At 31.1% G+C, this 6,198-nt stretch overlaps 1 long non-coding RNA gene across 1 annotated transcript; it reads right to left on the bottom strand.

The window, feature by feature from the left end:
* Nucleotides 1-2,142: 2,142 nt before the first annotated feature.
* LOC104644966 (uncharacterized) lies at nucleotides 2,143-5,961 on the bottom strand. The gene is made up of 5 exons (XR_002026309.3): nucleotides 5,863-5,961; nucleotides 4,845-4,992; nucleotides 4,603-4,706; nucleotides 4,084-4,140; nucleotides 2,143-2,663 (listed from the first exon to the last, which is right to left on the bottom strand). It is a non-coding gene; the product is annotated as an uncharacterized lncRNA (long non-coding RNA).
* Between the last annotated feature and the right edge of the window lie 237 nt (nucleotides 5,962-6,198).

Raw genomic sequence — 6,198 nt, 5'->3', positions numbered from 1 at the left:
GTTGTGTGCTATGTGCATTATCAACTGTTGGGTTGGGATAATTTTAAGAAGGTTGTAGTTGTGGGGTTGTATTATAAAAATTTCAGCATTTTATTGTAATGGTATAGTTTTAGGCTTACACACTATAACATTTTATGCCTATGACAACGTCAGTAAAGTGTAGCCTAAGCAATCAAAATGTGTGGCCTTTGGTAAAAGGCTACACATTTAGACTTTAAGCAACACTTTTCCAGGGGTGGCTGAAAGAGGCATTACCTTAGAGTTTAGGCAACACTTTAGTGTTACCTTATCAGCTACGATTAAAAGCATAGCCTAAAAGGCAAAATAGTCAAGATTTTGTACCTACGCTTAAAAGTGTTGTCTTATCAGCTATGCTTAAAAGCAAAGTCTACGCTTAAAAGTGTTGCCTTATCAGCTACGCTTAAAAGTGTGGCCTTTTCTTCTATATTGTCCACGATTTTTATGTGTTTCATTTTATATATTAAGTGTGGTAATATTATGTTTTCTATAAAATATTTAGGCCAAACTCATCAATAAATCCCTAAACGTGTTGGGTTTTTTCTTCAAGTACCTTAAATATGTCATTTTCCTATTGAATCATTGAATCACCCATAATTTGTTCCTTTTAAACACTGTTGGTTAATTTTGATCGAATTTTCTATTGTAAATTCCTTCAATTGTGCTCGTGTTGTAATGATTCTGATTGAAAAAATGAATATAAACTATGTTCATCTCATTTGTTTTCTAATGTGTTCAAATGACTTGAAGTAAAAAATACAATTATTCTCGAATATTTTCACTATCAGTTGGACTAATGAGTTTTAAAACTACATATCTATCAATATCCTTACAAAATCTGGTTCTACGTAAGCCAATGATATTTAAAAAGAACAAATTATTGATGGTTCAATTATTCAATAATAAAATAGCATAGTTGAGGTACCTTAGGGGAAAAATGCAACAAGTTTAGGAATCTGCTTATGTATTTGGCCAAATATTTATGTGCCTCAATTTCTAATTAAAAACACCAATGTTTATGTTCTTCAATGAATAATCTCAAACATTAAATTAGGTAATAAGTAATTCAATTATATGAATTTGCAATAAACTTCAAAAGATAGTATGTCTTGTGTACATACACATACGTATAAAATAATATTCTAATTATATGTGTACACGTAAATAGTTTAAAAAGTAATCTTACAATAGTTCAATATAATGTATTCATACTTTTATAATAGTTCTAAAACTTCAATGAGATCAAATTGACCTGTGGAGATCGTTCAATTTGATCACCACCATTTTTCTACAGAATTAAAATAAAATTAATCGTCAAAACAAACCAAAAACTCAGAGACTGAATCACTGGCAATAACATTCAATTTAAAAGTGCAAAAAATAATAATGTTGCAAAAAGTTTAGTCCACTCATACTTGGAACTGCCACATTAGTGGACCGATGCAATGTGCTTAATCAGGTCCACTACTTATGTGTTGCAATTAGAGCTAGTAAAAACATAAGCGAACCCCTGGTTGGAACCCAGGCGCCCCCCCCCCCCAGCCCATTTTTTGTCATACAAAGAAACAAGCTTCACAAAGGTCTTGATCAAAGCAAATCAAGCCTTGGCGTCAAAGATACTTGATCTGCAAATTATATTCATTTGAATTACAAATCATCCAAATTACCACTTTGATTCTCTAGTCTGGTTTACACATGGTCACTACAAAAGGAATTTGCAGGGCAAATGCATACGTATAAACCAGTACAACAAGAATAGAAAAAATTGATTAATAAATTGAAATTCAATTCTTCAAACTGGAAACAAGTCGAAATAGGAATTAGTTAACAAATCATATATAATTTTATAAAAATATATCAAAAACTCGAAAGACATTTGAATCGATGATCAAATACTTAGAACTTAAGACTTTCCTTATGACCTACCTCAAATTAATCTACTAACCTGGGTCAATGTATCTGTACGACCTACATGACTTGATTCTCTTGGAATTGACATCAACCTCCTTTGCGGAACCCAAATCAGAAACTCGTGCTGAAAATTACCAATCTTTACAAATGTCCTGTGGTAACAACACTTCTATTTCTTTTTCCATAAATATTTTAATGAGTATCAAAACGTTCTACCAAAACATTAAAGATGTGACATTAAACATATTAAGTGTTGGGCGGAAATAGAAAACACATTTTAGTGATATTACAAGGGAAGTGATAAAAACTAAATAAATAAGTTCATAGTTCATGTTGATAAGATCTTTGTTGCACACAGAAACTAAACTGTAACCAGGGAGGTGATAGAAATATACATCTAGCTGGCAAGATGAAACAATATACACCTCCATGCGTTTGTGTAGTGCCACCTTCATCAACATGAACCTGTGTTCCCTTAACATGCAAGTGATACAAGCATCACAAAATAAGCTATAATAGGAATGACATAAGGCTAAAGATAGGAATATTTATTAACTGATAAATATGTCCAGCAACACTTTCCTCCATAGATTCAAGAAAAGAACCAACAGATTGTCACCAAGAGGAAAGGTCAGTGATACAGTAAAGTCATTTTTCTAATCATCCTGAATGAAATTCTCTGCTTTTGTGCCTTTCTCTTGCAGCTGCATCCCCTTGAAACATATTCTTGTAAGCTGGTGGGAGTACGGAAAAAATGAAGCTCAAAAACTATTACAACAAGTCCTGCCTCTTACTTATAGAATCTACCAAATATAAATGAACCCTCGTCTTTCAGCGATAGGCTTGACAGGGGATGCTAGGTTATAATGCAATATCATGAATCCTACAGCTACATGCATATCCTACACTAAAAAGTGAATAAATCCATATAAAAAAATAATCCCTCGTAATTCAAAAAAAATACTCAGACTAAATTCTGTAAATGAGATCACATCGATAATACTTACTAAGAAGGCTTGCATTTTTCTGTACATATTTACTTTGAAGTGTTGTTTAAGGAGAATAACAGACAATCACATGGTTAATAGTGAATGTTAGGAGAGGGGACATGTCTGAAAAAGATCTCTGCATTCAGAACAAGTGACTATAAGTGAATGTTTGGCAACACGGTCATAAACTGCTTACAAAGAAACAAAACTACTAACGAAATGTTGCAAGGAGAACACAAAAACATGACAAAAATTGTAATCCTCATAGCAACATCAAAAGGGGATATTTTTATGTATTGACAAAGTGGAGCTGGTCATTACGCAAAATGAAAATCAAATTTTCTTCGTTACTTGAAATGAAAAAATTCTAGCAAATCTGGATATATAACATTATTCTTTGGGAGTACAGAGAGATTCTTGAAAGAGATATAACGTTGATAAAGAAAAGTCTTACCCTAAAAAGGATTTTATTCCTTTTTAATAGGATTTTTTAACCAAATTAAGTCATTATATAAAATAATTTATCAAAGTAATATATTTTTCTAAAATTTTACAAAACTAGTATAAACGTATTTCACGGTAACGTTTTAGGGTATATTTTATTTTTTAAAAACTAACAACATTAGGTTGATATAAGTTACTGGAAGTAACGTTTTACTCTTAAAACGTTATTTTCAGTAACGTTTTACTCCTAAAACGTTACTGTGAGTAACGTATATCAATCTGACGCCATCAACTTTTAAAAAATAAAATATATCCTAATACGTTACTGTGGAATACGTTTATACTAGATTTGTAAAATTTTAGAAAAACATATTATTTTGGTGAATGGCTTTATATAATGGCTTAGTTTGGTTAAAACCTCTTTTAATAGTACCCATTTGTTTTAGTAGGTTTGCATTCGTTTTCCGTTTTGTGCCAGATTTTTTAGGGAAAATATTAATCACAGTTCTTTTATTGAAGGTAATATCTTAGTCTTCAATTTGGGTCAATGTACACAAACATACATGGTACAATGTAGACTGAAGAACACAATAGAACAGTAACAGAAGTAAAACACTGTACTAAACACGTACCAATAGCACAACCATGGAATGGCCAAGAAAATTATCTATCATAAAATGAGAAATGGTAATTAGTATAGGGATCAGGTGGATAATCCCACCTTTTTGATGCACATCTGCGCTCAGGTCGTTAGCTGTATAATCTCTTTAAAAGCATCCTGCTAAAACTTTTGTAAAAGTAATTAACAAGGCAAAATTATGAGCAACACCAGAAAACACAAACTATTATTAATGTTTTGGTAGACAGACCAGAAAATGCCTTTCACTCTCATCACTTTTTCAATACGTATGATATATTATTACAACCCCCGGGGTGGGGGAGGGACTTGTATAACATTTCAGGAAGAAACCTCTAAAAGTGATATAAAACACTCTACATGCGATTCTCTACAATATCTAATTATAGAAATAACATTTATATTGTTCTAAAATCTTCAATATTTTTTACAGTATCTGATCACTGATAAAAAAGAAATTAATATTTCAAAATTTTCATACAAATCTATATAAGAAAAAGGCTTGAGTTTCCCCATTTTATCAGCTTACTTTGCGAACAAAAGGTTCTTATGAGTTTTGCATTTTCGGATGCTGAGGAAGAATGAATCATGTTGTTGAATTACCTGATCCTATGAGTGCTGAGAGCTGCATCCAGGATACTTCCCTTGGATTGACTTGGGAAACATCACCGACTGATTGAGCATTGGATCAACTTAATTGAATTAGCCTGTGACAAATTGAACAAAGGTGGTGAAGTCTTTTTTAAAATGTAATTAAGTAAATTTTGGACCAAATTAAAATTTTAAAATTTTCTAATCTTTTATAATATAAAAAAAAAACATTTCTTCTATAATTCAATCCAAACCATTAAAAAGGCATTCCTTCTTCTTCAAGGGTTCCTTCTTTTGTTCTTCTTCTTCCTTAGAAATTCGACTATCTCCATTATCTTCCTCTCCAACTATTTTCATTATTTTCCTCTTGATCACCAATCATGACTCTGTCCTCCTTATGAACTGAAATTGTCTTTGACGTATAAATGGGTAAGTTATTTTTTGAAAATATTTTACAATTTCTAAACAATGCTAAATTTTTTTCTTAGATTAATGAACAATAAATTGTTCTATAGATGTAAAAATTGAATAATGATGTTATGGTGACTATTATTTATTGTTTTTGAAAGAAAATCAACAAACCCAAAAAAACCCTAATTTTGAGGATATATTTATTTATTATTAACATTTATTGAAAAGTCTCTTTTTGTTACTTTTGTTATTCTTTTTGTGGCCATTTTGTTGATATAATTTTAGAAATATAAATATGTTCAGTTGTCTTACATATATTTCATTTGTTGAAAGATGTATCATATGCTGCCACATTTGAGTTATATGTTGGTGCCTATTCAAACAGAGTTATCATATGTTGTAACATCTCACTTATGTGTTAGGGCAACAAAATGGTCATATGAGACAACATAAGATTCACTTGTGGCAACAGAAAATTCATTTGCAGCAACGGTAGCTACATCTGTTTCAACATAAGATTTATATGTGACAACATAAATTTTAAATTTCATATCTGACAACAGCAGGTAAACAAATTATGGCTAAAACCCATTTTCATTTTTCACTGAAGTGAATATTTCTAGTGCCCTTAACGGGTTCTTTTGATTTTTTAGTACAGTGGCAACATGGTTAGGAAGTATAATAGCAGTTATTGCTTGATACCAAATCACTACAAGTCAATTATATGAATGTTACTCAATTCAGGTCTCTGAGTAACTCAGTCAATATCCCAATGAAACCCAATAAATCAATTCAACTCTTTAATACCTACAGCCAGGGAAAACACAAATAAGAAAAATACAAATTGTAGAATAACATTACCTGAGTTGTTGACTGGGTTTAGTTCGACGACATGGGAGAGTGAAGCGGCCGGCGAAAATGTTGGCGGCTCAACCAAGTGCCCGTTGCTAGAGTTATTACCAATGAGAAAAAAGCTCAAATATTTTATTGAACTCCTAGAAAATTTTCATTTACGTCATTCGTTAAAAATATGACTTATTTATATCTTTACCATTTAAAAAAGGTTCATGCATGTTATTATTTTTAATAGTCGTTTTGCAAAATTATTTTTAACACGTGATAAATTATAATTCTACCACGTCATCAATTTTTTAATGAAAATTAAAAATATGAACTAAAATTGAATTAAATAACTCA

This window comes from Solanum lycopersicum, chromosome 12 (genome assembly GCF_036512215.1).
Source record: "Solanum lycopersicum chromosome 12, SLM_r2.1".
NCBI classification, from domain to species: Eukaryota; Viridiplantae; Streptophyta; class Magnoliopsida; order Solanales; family Solanaceae; genus Solanum; species Solanum lycopersicum.
Note: the sequence above shows the minus strand (reverse complement) of the source record. Positions and strands in the feature narration are given on the sequence as shown.